Here is a 23,551-nt window from a genome sequence, read left to right as displayed (position 1 = left end):
GTGATGCAGGAAAGGATATTTTGTTTAAGATATCCTATTCCAAGTTGTGTTTACAAGTCCCAGAAATCAGCAGAGTTCTCATTCCCCTTTAAACACACACACAGAGCGGATAGCTTGATCAGGTTTGTTAAAACCTCTGTAATAAATGTCCTGGTATTTTCCCCATTAATCCCTCTCAAAATAAGACACTACACAGTCTTCTATAAAAGCATAAAAAGAGTTTACCTACATAGATCATTCTGTTCACAAAAGGATACCAGAAGGCAGACTTAAACTTAGTAAAAGTTACATTTACTCAGGACACTGTTCCATAAGGGAAAACAGCTCCTTTGCTGTTGGGGGGGCACTCTTACCAAGATAGCTCCTTCTCTTTGCTATCTTACCAATGCAGCTTCTTTGAGAGCGTGGTCCAAAAGAGGAAGATGGAGTCTGGTCCCTGTGGTTTTGTGTTAACCTGTCCAGGTAAGACCACACCCATCTCCAGTTACACAGAGGAAGTCCATCCCAGCCCAGAATAAACAGGAAGTTCCAGCTGGTGGACTAAGATGCCTTTTGTGTCCACTCTAGCAATGTTGTGTTTGACTGCTCCTGTGCTTTACATCCCACACTCTTCTCGTGAGGTAGCCAAAGTATTGGAGCCTCAGCTTCAGGATCTGTCCTTCCAGTGAGCACTCAGGCCTGATTTCCTTAAGAATGGATAGGTGTGAACTTCTTGCAGTCCATGGGACTCTCAAGAGTCTCCTCCAGCACCATAATTCAAAAGCATCAATTCTTCGGCGATCAGCTTTCTTTATGGTCCAGCTTTCACTTCCATACATCACTACTGGGAAAACCATAGGCGGCTATTTTCGCCATTCCCTTTCCCTTCTGCAATCCCAAATGCTCCTCACACTATTCCCAACACTCTGAAGCAGATTTGGGGGGAGCATAGGGGGCTGCAAATCTGCAAACCTTTGGCCCTCCTATATGTAGACTCCATTTCCCATAATCCCTGAACAATGACAATGCTGGCTGGGGCTGATGGCAATTGGAGTCCTGCAAGATCTGGAGTGCCGCGAGGTCTCCATCCTGCTCTAGCCCCCTTTGCGGAGGTCTCAGAGGGCCCCTCCACATGTCCTTCTTATTGAGCATTCATGGTGATTTGTGTTCATGATGCTACTGGGACAGTTATCTATGATCCTACTTCCAATACTGTTTGCAGCTACAAAAGTTTCAGGGTGGACATAATGCTTAATTTCCAATCAGTGAATTTCCCATAACATCTTCCTCAAATCCTGTAACTTTTTATAACACAAATGTTCCAGTTTTTTTAAATTAAAAATTATATTAATTTATTAAATTTTTATATTTAGGCGGTGACCATTTTAGGCACATCCACTTGATGTGTGATCACTGACTCCTGATTCCTTTTGGACCTGGAAGAGGGCAGAAAGGGGGCGGAACAGGGGGCAATGGGAGCAGGGCGTGCTTATGCACGTTTCACTGACATGCATGGGGGCTGGGAACAGAACCCCTGTGTGAAATGCTCACCATCTGTATATGTATTTTGTCCCACTCTTGTTGCACTGTAGTGCAAGAGTGCCCCCCCCCCCCAACAGCATTAAGACAATCACTCTAGGAAAGCAATGTTGTGGGGACTTTGCCCCTGATGCGGTTCTACTCTTGATCACCACTTCATCTATGCTGCCTCCTTCCAAAACAGATAGCAGGCGATCTGGATCAGGGACCACTGTTTTGGGGGAGGAGCCGAAAGGTTAACACTCCCTTCTCCCTCTCGCGTACGGGTCATGCACTAGTGGGCAATGATAGAATTAAACATGGCTGGTAAGTCTCTTCACTGACTACAGTAACAGAAGCATGTCACTACAGTTCTCAATCTGGATTGGGCTCCTTGTACCTGCCATGTGCTTCAAGAAGAGCCACTCACAAAACTGCTAATTCCGTCACTGAAATGCGGAGGCAAGACGTCGATCAAATCAATGCGTACCTCCTGTCACTGAATCTCAACATTACTAAGTGTTCACCAACATATATTCTGAATTAATACCACCTCCCTAGCTTGTTCTCTTGCTATCTATGTGAGCAGCAGCCAACCCCCCCCCCCTTAGTAGATCTCCTTGGATTCTTCTCTCACTTATTTACCTGGTACTACACAGCATACTCTTTTTCTCTTGTTACTTCTGCTCCTTTTTTTTTTTCAAGAGCAGGGATTTATTTGGGTGTTTGGTTGTAAAATTTCCTCTAGTACTGTCTAGCAAAGCATGCTTTCCCCCACTCTGTGGCAGTGTATAAACCCAAATTGTGAAAAATATACCATAAAGGTGCACTCAAATGGCCTGCTGCTGTTGTTTATCTTGAGAAACACTCAAGCTGAAAAGTTTCTTTTTCTTTTTTCTTTTTAAAAATCTGATATTTCCCTTGAGAATTGAAGAAAGTAATATTTCCTGTTTTGAAATCTTGCAGATATTTTCTAATGGGTCCATGCTCTCATTTACTGAAAGATTATCCCTGAAATTGGTGTGTGTGTATGTGTGAAGATATCTAACTGGAGTATAAGCTCTTAAGGTTGGTTGTTTTTTAGTAGTGCATCACATGGAGCCCTACTATCAAATCTATTACAAGTATGAATTTCTACACTTACAGCACAATCCTATGTTTACCTAAAAGAGAGTTCCAATGAATTCAAGGGAGTTTACTTCCAGGCCAGTGTGTATAGGACTGCAACGTAAGATATATTGTGCAGTAAAGCAACTCAGGATGATTGATAGGAGTGCCATTGGTCTTCCAGGTGTTGCAGGACTCCAGCTCCCATCAACCCCTGGCAAGTGTGGACAATTGTCAGGGATTATTAGAGTTGCAGTCTAGAAACACCTGAAAGTCCACAGGTTCCCCACTCCTGTACTTTTAGGTCCAGTCCAAGCACTAAGGCAAGTTGAATGTGCTAACCTTGGGCATATTTGCCTGTTGGCCATGTTTGCCAAACCTGTCCTAATGAGTCTTCTGTTCTCTGTAGTAGCAGCTGGAACTTCAAATTATGCCCAACTTGCATCTCCTACTCCTTCCTGCCTCCCCCCTTGTGATGTACAGCAAAACGTGTTGCGATATTGCATGTTGCGTTACACTGTCCCCACAAGTGGCAGTCAATGAAGCGGAGCAAGGGTTGGGGAATCTTATCTTTCATTACACAAGGATAGTCCATCTCACAATTCCCTTTGCGAAGCTGTTGTCCGCAGCGACTATAATGGACAAAATATGGAATTGCCATTTGGAAGCGACTCCTATCAGTTCTGTTGAAGCTCCCTGGAAAAGTCACAAAAACAGCAAAATGACATTCGGGCACAGGGGGCTGGGGATGAGTTTTCACTTGGAAAGACCAACGGACCTGGGGGAAAAAGCTTCCTCTTGGTCTCGATGTCACTTTCCTGTGTTGTCAGCAGAAGTTTTGTATCCCTTGAGCAACTTTATAGTCCAATAGCTTTTCCAGTAGCTTCAAGAAGCAAAAAACACTTCCCTCTACTGAGCTTCCCAGGATGCCTTTCCGTCTGTTAGAGTATGAGCTTTGAGCCAGAGAGAGAGAGAGAGAGAGAGGGAGAAATGGAGCTTTAATGAAAATTCTGCAATTTTTTTATTTTTCTTCACAAGGCATGTATTTTCTTCATTACTATGGACTAGATTGCCAAGGTGTGAAAGAGGAAGCCTGCAGTCACTTTCCTATAAGCCTAATGTTTCCATAAGGCTTCACACTCCAAGAGAGTCGTAGCCACAGTACGTTTGCAATTTGAAGTCATCACACCCACTGCCTGCTTGGAATTTTGTTACAGCTTATGAACCTTACTTTGGAAGATCTCTCTGATTTCTCTTCTTGTCTCTGTGTTTCCTCACTTTCTCCTGCACAAAGGTTTTAGTTTCTTCCCACTCCTGTCTGTTCATCTTTACAGACACTTTGGACTACAACCCCATCATCCCTAGCCAGCATCGCTGTGCTTACTGGGGTTGAGAGGAGTCATAATCAAAAGCATTTTGAGAGCACCAGGTTGGTGAAGACTGCTCTGTACTTCCAGCTTTTCCCTGTGCCTAGTTTTCTATCTCTGTCATGTTTGAGTTAAATGTCTTTCTTCCATGTGGTGATTTTTGCAGTTATTATACATTGTATATTGGAAACCAGAGCTGTTTCGTTATTTATTTATTGCATTGCTATCCCACATTTTATCCGAGGAGCTCAAGATGGTGTACATGATGCTCCCTCTTCCAATTTTATCCTCACAACAAGAGGCAGTGGCTGGCCTAAGGTTACCCAGTAGGCTCTATGGCCAAGTGGGGATTTGAACCCTGATCTCCCAAGTCTTAGTCGGACACTCTATCCACTGCGCTGCACTGGAGGGTTTGACAGGTAACCATGCACAGGATTGCAGTCATGCTCCATAAACTTAATTAAAAGATTTTATTTGTAGTTTGTTTGTTTGAATGTCTACTGTTTTTAAGGTGGAGCTTAAAAGCAATGTGTTAGAAAAGCAAGATATATAAATCCGGATGGCATAACTCTGAATTTTGCTTGTGGGAATGGCACTTCACAATGGTTGAGAATTGCCCCCCCCAAATGTCCTTGCACTCACTTATAGGATACTTGGTTAAGAATCTGAAGTGAAAAGCAAATTGTCACTACTTTGAAACCCCGTCCATTGCTCAGAAACCAAGTTAGCGCACAGCATTCTCCATTGGCTCAGATACTACATGGATGCATTTACCAAATGAAGGCATCCATGATGCTATAACTGAGTCAATTTCATATTCACCCTTCTGAATGAAGGAGAAACAAACTCCTGCAAGTGAATGGACAGGAAGATTAAATGTTCCCCGATTCTGCTTCTGAAACTTACTGATGTAAAGGTTTCTGGCCTTTCACTATTCTTTTTAGTCTTATCATGTGCCATCTTGAGATGGTTTTAAAATTAAGCTTGTGTGTTCCTATTAGGGTTGCCACCTTTGGTCGGGCAAAATGCGGGACGGATTGGGCAAAATAAGGGACAGGTTGAGGTGGGGATTGCGGGGCATGCACACTCTCACGACATCAAATCCTCCCCCCTTTGTGGAGGGGGAAGGGTTATCTGCATTCGGCCTCCCACCACCCTCAGCACCCTGGCACTGTTCTTCCCCTTGACTCACGTAGACGGGCAGGAGCCAGGGATTGGCTCCCACAGGTGACTTGAGCAGCAGCTCCAGCCTCTCACACATGCTGGCATCAGAAGAGACTTGAGCATGGAGGAGGGAGGAGGAGAGGTCCGGTTGGGGGTGGCAGAGGGGGCCAAGCGGGTGATGGACCTGCACCATGTTAGATTGGCAGGCAGCAGCTGAGGTAGAACACTAGTGAGAGGGAAGGAAGGGAGAGGAGGTTGCTCCTTCTCCCTTCTCTCTATTGTCGCTCAGGCTGGGCTCGTCAGCCACACCAACAGCAACGCAACCACGGTTTTGGGCTGGCCAAGCTCGAATATGGGGGGGAAGGCGCCCCATTTGAAGTCTAAACAGGACAGGGGACACTTTTGTCCAAAAACAGGGCAATCCTGTTTTTCTAGGGACAAATGGGGACCCTGATTCCTCAGCTTAATGACTTTAAAATCTGTAACTGAATGGCTAGGAAGTTGAATTGACTGTATGCCCCCCGGTCAGATTCTTGACTCAGGCCTCTGAAGATGTAGGCTCTGTACCTTTCTGAAATCAATACATGTGTTTGATCTTCTGAGTGAGGAACAAGGAGAACTTCTGTGTGAGCTACCACCAGAATTGCCAATGCTTATCAGAATAGGCCTTACCATTCCTGTTTCTTCCTGTACACCAGACAGTAATTCTCATGCCTTCATAGGATAAAGACCTTTGTGTGGTCAAGCATGGGGTAAAGAAGGCTCAATCGTATGGCTCTTCGTCACGGAGATGAGCAGATATCTTAGGAAATTGGTCTCAATGTTACAGCTAGTAAGTTCATTCAGAGAGCAACAATTAGGAAAAAATATAATCAATGTGAAAGAAGTCTAAAAATGTGTGTAAGTGCCGGATTGTTTTGCAATATTGCATCATGACCATAGGCATCTGGTTGGCCAATGTGAGAACAGGATGCTAGACTAAATGGGCTTTTGGATTCATCCAAAAGGGCTCTTCCTATATGCTGCTACGTTCTTAAGTGTACAAAGCTATTGGAATTTGGAAGGGCGTGTGTGAAGTGTGACCTGAAGTGATTTCTTTAGAGCTTTATAGAAGAAATTCAGCCATAGTATCTACAAGGGAAGACAGCCAAAGGAGACTGCAGAGCACTGATATAACGGATAGCAATACTTTTATTGAAGGAAGGTATATGCTATTTTAGGGATGCGGGTGGCGCTGTGGGCTAAACCACAGAGCCTAGGACTTGCCGATCAGAAGGTCGGCAGTTTGAATCCCTGTGACGGCGTGAGCTCCCATTGCTTGATCTCTGCTCCTGCCAACCTAGCAGTTCGAAATCACGTCAAAGTGCAAGTAGATAAATAGGTACTGCTCCGGTGGGAAGGTAAACGGAGTTTCCATGCGCTGCTCTGGTTCACCAGAAGCAGTTTAGTCATGCTGGCCACATGACCTGGAAGCTCTATGGCCAGTAAAGTGAGATGAGCACCGCAACCCCCGAGTTGTCCACGACTGGACCTAACAGTCAGGGGTCACTTTACCTTTAGCTATATGCTACTTTATAGCACTTTTACAAAGTGCTCATAACATCACATATATGTTTATTTGAATAATCACCACAGCTGTTCTGTGAGTAGCAACTTTTTATTTTTATTTTTTAGAAAAGCAAGACTTTTAGACTTAGGTCCACTTCCACATGACCATTTAGTGTGGACAGGGCGCTGCTCAATGCATGCAATTTTTGTGCAGCTTTGTCCATGTGATGATGTCCTCATAAAAACTCTGCTTTATATTATTTCCCTATTTAGTGATTTTTTTTTAAAAAAAGCAAATCCCCATGCTGCAGAAATGCTAAATCCAGATTTAATTGGGGGTGGGAAATATGGGACGGCATTTTGATGTGGGTGATGTTGTATGGATGCTGCAATTAATGTGCGATGCCTGAGCAGACCAAGTCCACAATAAATTGCTGAGCAAAAATGCCCTACGACAATACTGTTGTTGTTGTTGTTCAGTCGTTCAGTCGTGTCTGACTCTTCGTGACCCCATGGACCAGAGCATGCCAGGCACGCCTATCCTTCACTGCCTCTCGCAGTTTGGCCAAACTCATGTTGGTAGCTTCGAGAACACTGTCCAACTATCTTGTCCTCTTGTCATCCCCTTCTCCTTGTGCCCTCCATCTTTCCCAACATCAGGGTCTATTCCAGGGAGTCTTCTCTTCTCATGAGGTGGCCAAAGTACTGGAGCCTCAACTTCAGGATCTGTCCTTCTAGTGAGCACTCATGTAAATCTACCCTATTGTTTCAATTCAGTTTTCAAACACAGCAAAACACTGGCCTTCCTGCATATGCCAGGGATCAGAGCCTTCTGGGCCAGGATGCAGCCTAGTGGTTCCACGGCAGAGCTTGGTGGCATTAGGGGGAACTTGCCAAGCTAGTCATGAAACCATTACAGTGGACATTTGCTCTGGATTGTTCAGTTCCGAAAATAGTAATGGTTTAGACCACACGTATTATCAGGAGAACTGCAATACTTTCAAAGCCCTTAACGTTATTGTGCAGATGAGGTCTAAACTAAATTATAAGATTGCTAGTTTTCTTGACATTGTCCAGTTTTGGCCTGGGGCAAACTGATCAAATGGGTGATCACGGCTTCATGAGCTTTGCCACATGATCTCCCCCTCCCCCTCCCTCCCCCTCTTTTGCACCAGACATGCACAGTTGTTATGTCTTACTTGCAGTATGCAGTTCATCTGCATCCCTCCATGTTATGCTTCTGTTGCAGCAATGTTGCATTTTCTAGCACGCGGGTGACAATATCTTGCAACAAATAATTTGCAAAGTTTCCCCCATCTTGCCCTATTATGCAAAAACAAGACCTGGAGCTGACTGTGGCTCTGATCATCAGCTTCTTATAGCAAAATTCCAGCTTAAACTGAAGAAAGTAGGAAAAACCACTGGGCCAGTAAGATACAATCTAAATCAAATTCCTTATGAATACACAGTTGAAGTGAAAAACAGGTTTAAGGACTTAGATTTGGTGGATAGAGTGCCTGAAGAACTGTGGATGGAGGCTCGTAACATTATACAGGAGGCAGCAACGAAAACCATCCCAATGAAAAAGAAATGCAAGAAAGCAAAGTGGCTGTCCAATGAGGCCTTAAAAATAGCGGGGGAGAGAAGGCAAGCAAAATGCGAGGGAGATAGTGAAAGATACAGGAAATTGAATGCAGATTTCCAAAGAATAGCAAGGAGAGACAAGAGGGCCTTTCTAAACGAGCAATGCAAAGAAATAGAGGAAAATAACAGAATGGGAAAAACCAGAGATCTGTTCAAGAAAATTGGAGATATGAAAGGAACATTTCGTACAAAGATTACCACAATTAAGGACAAAAGTGGAAAGGACCTAACAGAAGCAGAAGACATCAAGAAGAGGTGGCAAGAATACACAGAGGAACTATACCAGAAAGATATAGAGGTCTCATACACCCCAGGTAGTGTGGTTGCTGACCTTGAGCCAGACATCCTGGAGAGTGAAGTCAAATGGGCCTTAGAAAGCCTTGCTAACAACAAGGCCAGTGGAAGTGATGATATTCCAGCTGAACTATTTAAAATCCTAAAGATGATGCTGTTAAGGTGCTACACTCAATATGCCAACAAGTTTGGAAAACTCAGCAGTGGCCAGAGGATTGGAGAAGATCAGTTTACATCCCAATCCCAAAGAAGGGCAGTGCCAAAGAATGCTCTAACTACCGCACAATTGCACTCATTTCACACGCTAGCAAGGTTATGCTTAAAATTCTACAAGGCAGGCTTAAGCAGTACGTGGACCGAGAACTCCCAGAAGTGCAAGCTGGATTTCGAAGGGGCAGAGGAACCAGAGACCAAATTGCAAACATGCGCTGGATTATGGAGAAAGCTAGAGAGTTCCAGAAAAACATCTACTTCTGCTTCATTGACTACGCAAAAGCATTTGACTGTGTCGACCACAGCAAACTATGGAAAGTTCTTAAAGAAATGGGAGTGCCTGATCACCTCATCCGTCTCCTGAGAAATCTCTATGTGGGACAAGAAGCTACAGTTAGAACTGGATATGGACTAACTGATTGGTTCAAAATTGGGAAAGGAGTACGACAAGGCTGTATATTGTCTCCCTGCTTATTTAACTTATATGCAGAATTCATCATGCGAAAGGCTGGGCTGGATGAATCCCAAACTGGAATTAAGATTGCCGGAAAAAATATCAACAACCTCAGATATGCTGATGATACAACCTTGATGGCAGAAAGTGAGGAGGAATTGAAGAACCTTTTAATGAGGGTGAAAGAGGAAAGCGCAAAATATGGTCTGAAGCTCAACATCAAAAAAACTAAGATCATGGCCACTGGTCCCATCACCTCCTGGCAAATAGAAGGGGAAGAAATGGAGGCAGTGAGAGATTTCACTTTCTTGGGTTCCATGATCACTGCAGATGGTGACAGCAGTCACGAAATTAGAAGACGCCTGCTTCTTGGGAGAAAAGCAATGACAAACCTAGACAGCATCTTAAAAAGCAAAGACATCACCTTGCCAACAAAGGTCCGTATAGTTAAAGCTATGGTTTTCCCAGTAGTAATGTACGGAAGTGAGAGCTGGACCATCAAGAAGGCTGATCGCCGAAGAATTGATGCTTTTGAACTATGGTGCTGGAGGAGACTCTTGAGAGTCCCATGGACTGCAAGAAGATCAAACCTATCCATTCTCAAGGAAATCGGCCCTGAGTGCTCACTAGAAGGACAGATCCTGAAGTTGAGGCTCCAGTACTTTGGCCACCTCATGAGAAGAGAAGACTCCCTGGAAAAGACACTGATGTTGGGAAAGATGGAGGGCACAAGGAGAAGGGGACGACAAAGGATGAGATGGTTGGACAGTATTCTCGAAGCTACTAACATGAGTTTGGCCAAACTGCGGGAGGCGGTGAAGGATAGGCGTGCCTGGCGTGCTCTGGTCCATGGGGTCACGAAGAGTCGGACACGACTGAACGACTGAACAACAACAATTGTTGAGATTGTTTTGTTGAATGTAGCTGCATGGGCCCTTGTCATATAGTGCCTTGATGACAGTAGAAAAGATTCAACTCAATGTCCCACACGTGTCTGCACCATTTTGTGACATCGTTGTCATCATTGGACAGCTCCCTGCTCCCTTGTAAGGACACTGTAGCCTTACTTTAATTGACAAATAAAAGTAGGAAACAAGTCTCCCTGATTTCTAAGACTGCCCAGAAAAACGCAGAAAACCAATTCATCCCATATGTGGTCTTGCCCTTGATTCCTTTATCCAGTTCTGGAGCTCATATCTAGCAGTGTTTTTATATTTTTACTTTAAACAAGAGAGTCACCCAGCAACATGACTTGCTCCACTCACAAAGCAAAGTTGTCTTCTCTGCAGCAAGTTCTCTGCCTCTTACCCACCATATCCCATTATGGGTCAGAGAGAGCACTACTAGGATTACTTTAAATAAATAGTAAACATGTTTATGTTGTCTGTAAGTGATCAAACCTCTCCCAATTAAAATACAACGCAGCACAACAATAACACCATTAAAAATAAACTATAAACGTTCTGCTTAAAAAATACTGAAATGCAACTGTAGCAAGAGGAATCAGAAGAACACATCTCAAGGATACAACAAATAAAATCATGTGTCTTCAGAGGTTTCCTAAAAACCTGAAGTGATAGGACCTTGTTGAGCAAGGCAGTGTTGTCCAAAAGGAAGACCAGTTGCGGCCAGGCATCGTTTGCAGGATTGTGTGCAGAAGACATCCTGTGAACCCTAGATAGAAGAAATGCTATCCGGCAGGAATCGTGATGGGGATAGAAGCTGAGCTATGTGGGGGAGATGTATTTCAAGAGAATGTGGTTCAGGTTGATTGTGTGTGTGTGTGTGTGTGTGTGTGGGTGTGGGTGTGTGGGTGCATGCGTGTGCGTATGTGTGCATTTTGCACTGAAACAATAGGCACTGACCTATGCAAACACATGGCAAATTATAGCCTCCCCATAAACAAATTAGCATGCTTTAAAAGGTGAAAAGCTCTATAAAATTGTCTCCCCTATTGTTTATGGTGTGCGTGTGGATGCACTGCATTACGGAAGCATGCAAATTCCTCGATCCCTCCCCCACTTCCTGAAATGGACTCGTGCTCTGTCCATTTTGCCATTGTTCCTGCCAGCCTGGTCCCAGCAGGGGTTCCCTAATTAGCAATCTCTTCATTTCCAATCAAAGCACAAAGCAGCCCCAAAAGCCTCTCTTTATGAGGGAGCTGAGCAGTGGCTGGGGACGCAGAGTGGGATAATTGCCTTCGCCACTGGCAGCAGTAAGCAGCCTGGCTAATTCATTATTGTAATAACTTTGCTTGTCCTTGGGGAGTGGGGCGGGCAGGGGGAGGGGCGGACAGAGTGGGAGAAGTGAGCCAACCGGTGCTAGCTAAGGACATGGGGGAAAGTGGGAGCCCGGCTAGGGTTCAGGTGAGATGGGAATAATTAGCTAGGAATGGGAGACCATTCCAGGTGAGCTTTTGTTAACTTCCATTGTGAAACCCAGTAGCGGCAGCGGAGACCGAGATCCAGAGGTTTAATATTAACAGTTTCCCATTCCGACCTGTCAGGGTGTGTGTAATAATAGCCGTTGCCCCAGCATGAGCAGGATAATGAAGTTGAAGCTATGGCGAGAGAGCATTCAAATACGTTGGGGCTGTGATCAGATGCTCAGGCACTTTGCCAGAATTTTTAAAATGCTGATTTGCTGCCATCGCTGGGCATCTCTGCTTCTGGCATTAACCTGAGAGAGAAAGCCATAACTCAGTGGTAGAGCCGTCAGTGTGGGCAATGCATGGACCTGACTTTTGATAAGGCAGCTCCGTAAGAGTGGGAAGAAGTGTTATATCGTTCCAGGAAACTGTATCCCGGGCTTCCTAATGTTGATTATTTTGGCACCTGAGATAGAAAATACCACAAGTGCCTCACCCTGGGAGTTAAAACGCAACAGCAATAAACTAAAGAACTCTCATGAAATCCAAAACCAGCTGCCTGAAATGGCTTCCCCGCTCTGCCTTGTGGTCGGACGGGCCCTGCGGGTCTCTGCTTCTTCTTTCTGCGACACATTTCTCCAAGTACAACCATAGTCACTTTGGGTATCAGAGCTCAGATGAGGAGAAAAGCACTCTGGTAAATAAGCTGCAGGGGATTTATTATTATTTTTTGCACTACTCACCCTCAAGGAGTAACTTCAGGAAAACTAGTTGGAGATGACAAATGAGTGGTAAGGACAATTATTAGGTGAGCGGGTATTTAATTCATGCCACATGGAACCTTCACATACTGACTGCAAGAGGAAATGGGCTAGAAGGAAATATTTTGAGGAAGTACCCCTATCTGCTCTTTAGTGTCCTTCCTGTCACTCACGTGCTCCTTTTGCTTTGATGATTAGAATCAAATCCCACCTCCCAAATTCTACACGATTGGGATAGCGTCATGTTTAAATCCATGGAACTGCCACCATCATGTCTACTTTGCCGTTGCATTGCATGGAGATGCTGCAGTTGGCTATAGTTTACCATTGGGCAGGTCTCCAGCTAATTTAAACCATTTCCTAAGGTTGGAATCAATGTGTGGAAAAGATCTGGTGAGGATGTCAGGCACCTGAGATGTTGAAGCCAACTAATGGCAGGATCAGGTGATTTGGAGGGTGCCACCACTCCATGCCTTTGGAAGACTAGACCAGAAGAGACTGAGAACTACCGGTATTCCTTTCAGTGCAGGGTGAAATGTCTCCTTTGGCAAACACAAATTTAAGTGCAAATGTTGTCTCTTCCTCCCCTGGGACTTATATACCTCATGCTCAACATGGTTGATTGGCTCAACCCGTCTGACCTTGAGCGCCCCCCCCCCTTTTCGGTAGACTTTTCTCAATTTGAGTTGTAGGATGGGCATACTGTTTATTTTATTTCTTTAACAAAATTTATATGCCACTTTATCATAGAGATTATCATAGAGAAACTTCAAAGCAGTTTGCAAGAAATGCGAACATGATCAATAAAAACAGTTGAAAACAAGCAATGAAGCACATTTGAAAAACAACCAAAAAAAGAGATTAAAGCACAACATCTATGGTACATTTCTGGACAGACTTGCCAAAAAGAATACAGTGCAGGTGCTTGCTTAATTAGGGCTGCCATACACCCAGGATTTCCTGGACATTACCGGGAATCTTTGATTTTTTGGTGTTTTTGTTAAAAAAAAACAAAACCCAACTCAACAATTTTGAGGGTTTATTTTTTAAAAGCTGAACAATTTTGGGGTCTTCCTAAAATAAGTTCAAAAACTTTCGAATGTTGTGGTTTTTACTTTTTGAAATATGGCAACCTTAGCTTTAATGTCAGTAGGCAGGGAGTTCCAAAGTGTAGGTGCTGCCACACTAAAATAATGATTTCTTACAGGTGTTGAATGAGTATTGCGTGTCCAGTTTTCAAGAACTTACCTGGAGAGCTTGAGGCCTACTCTCTCAAAGTCTCTTCTGATGAATAAACTAGGTATGCGAAGTGCATGATGGGAAACATTAGGATAGAGTTCAGTGCCGCCGCCTGGCAGCCATCATGACTAGGGATGCAGGATAAATTCAATTACTTTCACATTTAAAAGCGAATCTACAAAATTCACAGATTTCAAAACAATACACAAACTGAATCATGGCCATCCTTTTGAAATCCACACATCTCCACATTTTGCATTGCAGTTCTCCAGCCCAGTAATGTACAAAGATGCATTTATTTGTAGAAATATATACCACATTATATGCATATACATGTAGTAGGCTAAACTGTGAACTTAAATGCATATATATTCATGAAAGTAACATACAAAAATACATTTAGGAAAATTGCTCAGGGAAAATTGCATACTTTTTTAATTAGAGAAATTTTAATTAAAATTAAATTAATTAGATTAATTGAAATTAATTAATTAGAGAAATTACAGTGGTACCTCGTGATACGTACTTAATCTGTTCCGGAGGTCCATTTTTAACCGGAAACCACTCGTAACATGAGGCGCACTTTTGCTAATGGCGGCCTCCTGCTGCTACCGCGCCGCCAGAGCGCAACTTCCACTTGCATCCCGGGGCAAAGTTCGCAACAAGGGGCATCTACTTCCAGGTTAGTGGAGCGCATAACCCGAAGCATTCATAAGGGGGACAGTACGTAACACGAGGTACCACTTTAACTAAAATGAGGACAAATTTTCATGAAGATGTATTTTTCAAAAATTGCAAATTACTGCAGAAACATAGAGAACTGAATTTAAGATTGAAAAAATGAGAAAGTGAGAGAAGAGAAATCAACAGATCTATCCATCCCTAGTCATGGCTAGAACTCCTGAAAAGAAGAAGAAGAGGAGTTTGGACTTGATATCCCGCCTTTCACACCCCTTAAGGAGTCTCAAAGTAGCTAACATTCTCCTTTCCCTTCCTCCCCAACAACAAACGCTCTGTGAGGTGAGTGGGGCTGAGAGACTTCAGAGAAGTGTGACTAGCCCAAGGTCACCCAGCAGCTGCATGTGGAGGAGCGGAGATGCGAACCCAGTTCACCAGATTACGAGTCTACCGCTCTTAACCACTACACCACACTGGCTCTCATGGGCAGACAGCTAGGAGCTGCTTTCCCCTCCTTTCATTTTAGAGCATAAACTGTTGCGCTAGTAGCAATTGCTTGTGAAAAGGTAAGAAATCGTAGCAATGGACAGGAGAGGGAATATTAATGATTCAATTTCCAGCTGGGTTCCACTCCAAGGCCTCGCAGGAAGACGAGCATTTTTAATCATAACAAACCAGAATGAGGAGTCATTTACGATGAAGCAGCTTTGTGTGTAGGGCCGTGGAGTGTGACGCATCTCGTACCTCTGCAGCTGCAGGGAAACTGTGTTCTAAGGTGAAATGGCATAGAATCTAGAATCCGCCGTGTTTCTGGAATGCACCATGTTCTAGCCAATGGTTGGAGTGCGCAGTAGCTTCTGGACTTGCCAATCTTCCTTGTACTGAACCAGACGATTGGTCCATCTAGCTCAGTATTGTCCACACTTATTGGCCGTGGCTCTCCCAGGCTTCAGCCATGGTTCTCTCTCAGCCCTACCTGGAAATCCTGTTTGAAACCCTGGAGAACCACTGCCGGTCATTGTAATCCAGGAGTGGGAAGCAGAATCTGACTCCTGGACCCCCCTCCCTCCACCATGGACCACTTTGAGAGGTGGGCAAAGACACCTACCTGTTAATCACCTGGTGACAGCCAAGACTAGTCATGCTCAGAGTAGATCCATTGAAATAAATGAACATGATTTACTTAGGTTCAGTAATAATCTGAGTAAAACTTAGAGAGAACCCTTGATGTCGCCATGATGTCAGGTGACTCGACTTCAAAGAAAAGAATGGGAAAAACATCCTTTTGCACCTCTGGCTTGAATTTAAGTTGGAGCTGCGAAGGAAGAATGAGGAGCACATTCTTCCTCTGAATAATAAAAAAATTAGTGCTTTTTGAATTTTGCACTTTTTTCTGTCTGTGTACAGGAATTTAGGCCTGTGGGTGAAGATTCCTCACTACTGGTGTTGGGAGCATACCAAGCTAGAGGGACCAATGGTTTGACTCAATATACAAGGCGGTTCGCTATAGAGTGGTACCTCTAGTTACGAACTTAATTCGTTCCGGAGGTCCGTTCTTAACCTGAAACTGTTCTTAACCTGAGGCGTGCTTTCGCTAATGGGACCTCTTGCTGCTGCTGTGCCGCCAGCACACGATTTCCGTTCTCATCCTGGGGCAAAGTTCTCAACTCAAGGTAACTCTTAGTTGGTCTCTAAGGTGCTACTGGTAGGAATTATTATTATTATTATTTATTTTGTTTTGACTATGGCAGACCAACACGGCTACCTACCTGTAACTAACACTTCCAGGTTAGTGGAGTTTGTAACCTGTGTTGAGAAGATACAAGGGAGTCCCATATGCTCTGAGAGTCTGTCCCTGTGCCTTAGGAATGGTTGAGTCAACTGAACACATTCTCCTGACCTATCCATTTTATGTAGACCTTAGACAAAAACTGATAGCTCCACTCTTAGGCCACCTTAGCCTGGTAGATAGAGAATGTCAGGTTTCGTTTTTGGTGAATAATTTTACTGGTAACCACAACCTTTGAGGTGGCCAAATTTCTTTTTTTGGCCCTTAAACGACGTAAGGTTAAAATCGATAGTATCGATATGGGTCTTTATGTATAATCTACTTTTAGTGTATGTTTAAAATCTGTATGGATAATGATTGTGTTCTGACTGACGGTTGAATAAATTGTTGTTGTTGTTGTTGTTGTTGTTGTTGTAACCTGAAGCGTTTGTAGCCTGAGGCGTTTGTAACTCGAGGTACCACTGTATCCCTAAGAATAGTTTGTTCAGGGCACAGAAAGAACTTTGGACTTTCAAAAACGACAGTCTTGCAATATTTACAGCAGTGACGCAGCCTGGTAGTCAATGTTCGTCCAGTTAGAATCTTCACTTCTCCCTTCCATCCTGTAAGTGCTCCATAGTCTCCACTGATTTTTTTTTTTATCAACCCCTTGTTTCATTTTCAGTAGTTTCTGCATGAGCACAGTCAGCTGAAGCTGGGCCAGATAAAGAGACAGAAACGCTGCTCCTTTTGCGCCAGTGGTCTGCGGTTCTAAGGCCAACTAAGAACTTCACGGTAGATTTATTCAGCAGGACACTTTCTTTCAACCTGTTGGGCTCGAAGGTATCCCCTCTACAGAATCAGGGAGCCTTGCCTGCTATCTTTTTAGTGGCTGGCAAATACCCTTTTATACCCCCAGGCTTTTAATTTCTAAACAAAATCCTGCAGTTTTTTTTTATTTTATTTTGCAGCTGTTTTCTTATTATTGTTTCAGATTTTTATTGTTATGTTCCACTGCAGACGGCCCTGGAAACGTTTTGCACCGAAAGACTGTAAATGCGTAAAAGCTAAGTGACTAGAACTAGGTTAATAGGTGACTAAGAAATCTAAATAATAATTAAATAGAATGAAATAAGATAGTCTTGTTAGAGGAAAACAAATGCCAGAGACTATGATAGGATAAAAGCTTTTATGCTTCCCTCCCCTCCCCTGCCTTCCATGACCTTGATATTTGGAGTTTTAGCCATACCTTTTAAAATGTCAGTTATAGTCTAGGAATACAATTGCTCGTTGGTTTTCTAATGAGTATAAAAATTATGTGAATGCTGTATTTCCTCCAATAGGAGCACGGAACCCGTGCCCGACCCCAAGCCACTTCAACTAGCCAGCTCCCTGATCAGTTAGGAAATGTCAAGAAATAGCACTAAATTTCAGGAATGTGGCACAGTGTCCCAGCAGTTTGGATGCTGTGCTGGATTATGTAGCAGCTGGTGCAGAGCCACGGGGTTTGTGTCACCTCGTGGCAGCTCTCCTGGGGTGTATGTAGACTAAAGAGTCTAATAAGGAGTGCAGAAAGCAGATGAATGGCTATGCTTTTACTGACACAACTTTCAGCAGGTGAGAGCTGATTTGAGGCTCTGAATTGGGTTTTTAGTATGCAGCTGGTGGAGCGCATCAAATTGTGAAAGGGGAGTCAGAAGTAATGTATATGCCATGGACAAATAGTCTGCCTGTGAATATTTAACATTTAAAATCAAATTGCCACATGTTTTGTCCATGTATATATGTGTGTATAATTCAATGTACAGGTTGTGAGAGCTGTTATTTATGTAGCCAAAGTTGCATCGTCTGTGAACATAAGGGAGGTCTCAGCAGGCTTGGGGGGGGGGGATCCCAGCATTTGCAGATGTACAAAGAATACTTGGGGGGGGGGAACCCTAAGGGGTGGAAATCTCCCAAACAGGCCAGTGAGAACTGAGCATGCTCAGTGGCCAAGGGATGTGTAAAACTGGGGAGGGAATGGATGGAACAGAATGGAATGGCTGGAATCCTGAGCAGAAGTACTTTACGCTGCAACATTTTGTGGCAGATTACACTTGAGATTTTAAAATAACTTAGAGGCTAAGAGCATGAGCTGTGAGCCAAAAAGCCTTTGGTTCAAATTCCACCTCAGCTATTAGCCTGTTGGAAAACTTTATGCAATCTAGTATCTGCCAGCCTCCATCTTGCCCCAAATCTTCAATTTTGGGGAATGATAATTACAGGTTCTTGCAAAGGTTAATGAGGTGATGGATACGAAGCACTTTGAACATTACAAAAAAATGTCCTAGCAGAAAAGAGTGGAGTTTTGTGTCGAAATGGATCTGGTTGGTTTTTTTTTTTTTAAAAAAAAAATCTTCTGCTGCCCCTTTTAAATGGTAGTCAATACACGTTGCGTAACAGATTGGTGTTCAATGTGTGGGTACGAAATACCTCTTGTTTCACTTACAACTGTCTGGAATACAATAATGTGCCGATATCATGTGTGAGTTTGTGCTGGTGCTGTTATTCGCCTTGCTATGTAGGAGAGAACGCTGCTCCTCTGATTCTGTGCTCCCGCAGAATCTGCCTCTGATTTAAGGGCAGGTTTTATTCCCTAGCTGCCTCAGGGCTCCTCTTTTCTGATTGCATTAAAGTCTCTGTAATTCTCTCCTCATTAATGATTGGCATATTTTTACCTTTCACTAAAGGAGCTCGGAGGCGACTCCCCCTGGGAAACGGGGGGGGGGGGAGGGGGAGTTGCTTCCCAAATGAAACAATTTCATCTTGCTCCAGAAATGCATTAAAAAGGGTTTGTCAGGATCTTATCACTAGTTAGGGGAAGCTAATCAAATTACTTCTATTTATTAGCTGCTGCAGCAGCCTTGTGTCATTCTATCAAATTGCAGGTACTGGGACAAGACGGATGGTTGTGCTCCGTCAACATCCCAGTTTTATCCCTTCGGTGCCTCCTGCTGGGGAAATGAGGATTGGTGGTCTTAAAGCAGTGAGCTGACCCCCACCTCTCCCCTCCTACCCCCTCCCCACCCCCCAGGTTCTTTTCTCTCAAGTAACATAGCCTCATTGGCCATGTCTTGTTCCACTTCACCTCTGTAGGAACTTTGCACTTGACTGCTAAATTCATATTATACCACTGCTATAATAGCAGACATTTACTGATTATAATTGCCATGTAGGAAACAGAATGTTCTTTTCCTTGCGCTGTTAAATTCATGTGAGCGAGCTGCACATTCATGGAAAATCTAGATTCCTGCACGTAGTTACATTCAGTTGAAATTCAGTTACATATATGTAACATTAGTGTACTAACTGGGATCTTAAACCATGGTTTGAATGTGTATTGGCTACTAAACTGACAATAATCCATAGTTCCCTGTTTGGGGTATAACAGAAAACTGTAGTTTAGGCTAACCAGGGTTGAAGGGAGGAAGAAAGGAAGGTAGAATCTTAAACCATGTTCAAACCAGGGTTTAAGAACCCCAGTTAGTAAACTAACATTAAACCACAACTATGTGTTGCAGACGTAATGAGTCACTGTTGTTTTAATCTGACAGAGATTGGCATGGTGAAGGTGACCCATGGAAGAAGAAAGGGAGGGGAGAGCCAAGCACGACACATGCAGGCCCAATGCTCCTTCCTAGCTTGCTAAAGTTTGTTTAACCTGGGCAGATATAGAGGAATCTGGCCAAGCAGCTGACTGCATATTCCACTTGATTGCAAGCTTGTGAGTCTTCGCCGTTTCTACCTCTGGCCTTAACGCAGGCTGTTTCTGATCTGGATCCAAAGGGCCAAATCTTGAGTACATTACTTGCAGTGGGTCTCAGGCCATCGTCTGAGAGCGGTTGCCTTATAGGCCCTTGGAACTTACCTTGGGAAAGTTTCAGAACCATCCCAGTTACTTTTGATCTTTCTAATTGAGGTTCAAATCCTGCAGTTCCTTATAGGCTAGGTTTGTGGCCATTCTTCAGATGGCGCAAGAGAGTGGCAACAAGGGGAAGGGCCTACTCAGCGGGAACACCACAACTGTGGAATGCTCTCCTTAGGCCATGTTGGCACCAGCAAAAGGGCTTTTTATCCCCCCCCAGCTTTTTCATCCTCTGCTCACTGCTTTTCATAATCATACTTTTATATTGTTGTTGTTTAGTCATTTAGTTGTGTCTGACTCTTCGTGACCCCATGGACCAGAGCATGCAAGGCACTCCTGTCTTCTCTTTTATATTATGCTTTGTTAATTTCTTTTTGCATTGTTTTGAAGAATATTCATTTTCTTTTAAGAATATTCATATTCTTAACTTTTTTGTAAGCTTTCCTAGGGACATATTGGGGGGGTGGGAACCCGACCCTGTAACCACTGGTGGAGGAAGAGCAGCGTGGGGGGAGCGCACCGACCCTGGCAGCGGGATCCCAGTGGGGTGCCATTGTGGCTGCCCCCCACCTGCGCTGGGCACCATGCCCCCGCAGGTGGCGTGCCATGCCCCCAGGATGCGCACCACAGCCCCGGGACGCACGCCATCCCTGCCCCCACCTGCTCTCTGCCCCCCAGTGCCGGAGAATGAAGCTCCACCACTGCCTGAAACAACTCTTGTCACATTGTGATGTCTACATAATTTGGCAGGTACTCAATGACTATTTGAGCCACAGATAAGAATGTAAGAAGAGCCTGCTGGATCAGGCCCATGGCCCATGTCACGCAGCATCCTGGGCGCACACAGTGGCCAACTGGATGCCTATGGGAAGCCCCCAAGTAGGACATGAGCATGACAGCACTCTTCCCGCCTGTGATTCCCAGCTAGTAGGCACTGATAGCCTTGTCCTCCATTAATTTGTCCAATCCTCTTTCGAAGCTATCCAAGATGGTGGCCGTCCTTGCCTCCTCTGGGAGCCAATCCCATAGTTTAACTATGCGCTGCATGCAGAAGTGCTTTCTTTAGTCCGTCCTGAATCCATCAACATATGAGAGGGCTAAAGATACACGGTGTGCATTACATACCTGTCAATTGTCCCAGAAAAAATGGGACATACTGTTTTTTTTCATGAGGGGAAAGTGGGCAAAATGGCTGCCATGGTCTCGCACGATTTTGGGCTACACGTGCATTTTGGAGCGCCATGTCCACAAAAAGCACTTGGGGTTTTTTGTGCAGGTCACGTGACTCACACGGGAATGCAGACCCGGAAGATGGCACCCTGGATTTGGGCCGCGTCGTGTTGGAAGGTATGGCATTAACGCCATGGTAACAGTGGCATGAATTGGCCTGATGAGGTATTGATAATACTGAGGAATAGTTGGTGCAAGAACTTGGGATGAGCTCCCTGAGTCTGCTTTAGGAGATGCCCCTGAGCCCTGGTTGCCAGAAGCAGGAGCAATTGGGCATGAATTCTGGGACTTTTCGCCTGTTAGTCCCTGTGCTGTGGTAACCTTCTTGTCCCACGCTGTTGAAAAGGCAGCCCAGAATGGCCCGTCAAATTCCACAAAAGGCCATATCGATTGGTCTGTCAGAGTGTTTCCTGGGGTCCTTTATATCTCTCTGCCTCGTCGTTGGTAATGAAGAGGCTGAGTGAGGGGAGAGTCGGCAGATGCCGGGCTGCTGGGATTTCTTCATCTTCTCATCAGGATTTTAATTAGACACGTCCGAAAGGGCACACTATGTGAAGGCGGGCAGGAGCTTTATCAAACAGGCCCCATCTTTAATTACTGTTTACTGACAGATAACAAGTAGTGGGGTTGCGGTGGCGGGGGGGGGGGGTGTCGAGTGGGTGGGAGGTCTTAGAGAAAGGACAGCAACACCCAGAATATCCTTGCACTGCAAAAGCTAAGACGTCTCCCATAGCTCCATGGGAAATTCATGGGTACGTTGCCATTTTGGCATCCCTACAGTCCAGAAGGAAGAGGGGACTAATCACCTTTATATTAATGGGTCATTTAAAGGCAGGAATGCAGAGGTGGGTGGGGAATGGTGTTGGAAGTGGTCTGGAAGATCCAGTTTGGGATACAAACTGAGGCAAATGGGACTAGAGCTTTTTCTCCTCAGTGCAGGAAACCTTTAAAAATAGAGATATTAAAACTGAAAGTCTGGTATGCTGGTATTTTTTTTGCATTGTACTATCTACATATGTGCCTCCCCCCGCCCTGTGGGAAATGTTGGCACCAAAAGTTATCTGGACTGGCCAGTATATGTGCATATATTACAATCTTTACTGGAGCTGTTTGGTCAGTACCATGTTCGATGGCTTTCGGCTTTTCCAGCACAAAAATCAGGAGGGGCGCTTTATATTTTGGTTACAAATCCAGCAATTTCACGTTTACCTTACATGGATGCCAGACTTGGGTTGGTGGCATCAGGACCTGGTGATTTGTTCATTTTTAACTTAATTTTTAACCTCTTTCCAGAACTTCGTCTCTTGTCACCACTATTTGTCTCAGTTCCTCAGACTCCCTTTCCGAGAAAATTTAGTTCAGACCCAAGGATCTGTCCTGCATCTTAATTTAGCTTCTCGGCAATCTCCTTATCCTCCAATCACTTCCCTAGCCGGTTTCTGGATTCTAATGAATTTAAAGGTTTTCCACTTTTGCTCTCAATGCTTTTAGCAATATATTCATTGATTTCGCCGCCCCCCCCAATTCCTTATTGTCTGCCTGCATTTCCCCCGCAAAGTTTATATTCTTATATATCCTCAATTTTGTCCTCCTCTTTTTGGGCCCAAGGAACCAACTCCTAGGGGCTGAGGGGTCTTTGGCCCCCCCATAAAACTTTTGAGGGGTCCGGGCTCCCCAAAGTTGATGGGCATTGCCTTTCAAATTGTATGTGTGTGCTGCACCTTGTGATTAATTACCGTTCCTCCCCCAATATTTTATTCAAGCTGGCATCCCTGCTTGGACTTAGCTTCCATTTTCTGAAGGAAGCCTTCTTGCCTCTCGCAGCTTCCCTGCCTCCGGTTCTTGGCCACGGTGTCCCCTTTCCTTATGCGCAGTATACATTCTAGCTGAGCTTCTATCGTTGTGGTTTTGAACAACTTCCAAGCACTCTGAAGAGATCCGGCCCTCTTGGCTTTCCTTTGCAACTTCATTTTTACCAGTTCCTTCATTGCTGAGACACTTCCTCTTTTGAAGTCAAATGTGGCTGCGTTAGCCAAATAAGTTGAATTTGATAGCACTGCGGCCGCTGCACCCAGTAGGTTCGGCAGCACTTACACCTCACACCACTTAAGATCAAATTGAGGGTTGCCTGCCCATCAGTCAGTTCAATGAGCAAATATGCTAGAGCCCAGCCATTTACGTTATTTAAATATATATATATATATATATACCTTTTTGTTGTGACCAGAACACTCCTTTACCCAGTGGCGAATATAGGCTCAGTTCATCATACATTCCTTCTCTCTGTTGCTCCAGTAAATAACACGCTGTGCAGG

The sequence above is a fragment of the Lacerta agilis genome, chromosome 1 (assembly GCF_009819535.1).
Source record: "Lacerta agilis isolate rLacAgi1 chromosome 1, rLacAgi1.pri, whole genome shotgun sequence".
NCBI lineage: Eukaryota > Metazoa > Chordata > Lepidosauria > Squamata > Lacertidae > Lacerta > Lacerta agilis.
Note: the sequence above shows the minus strand (reverse complement) of the source record.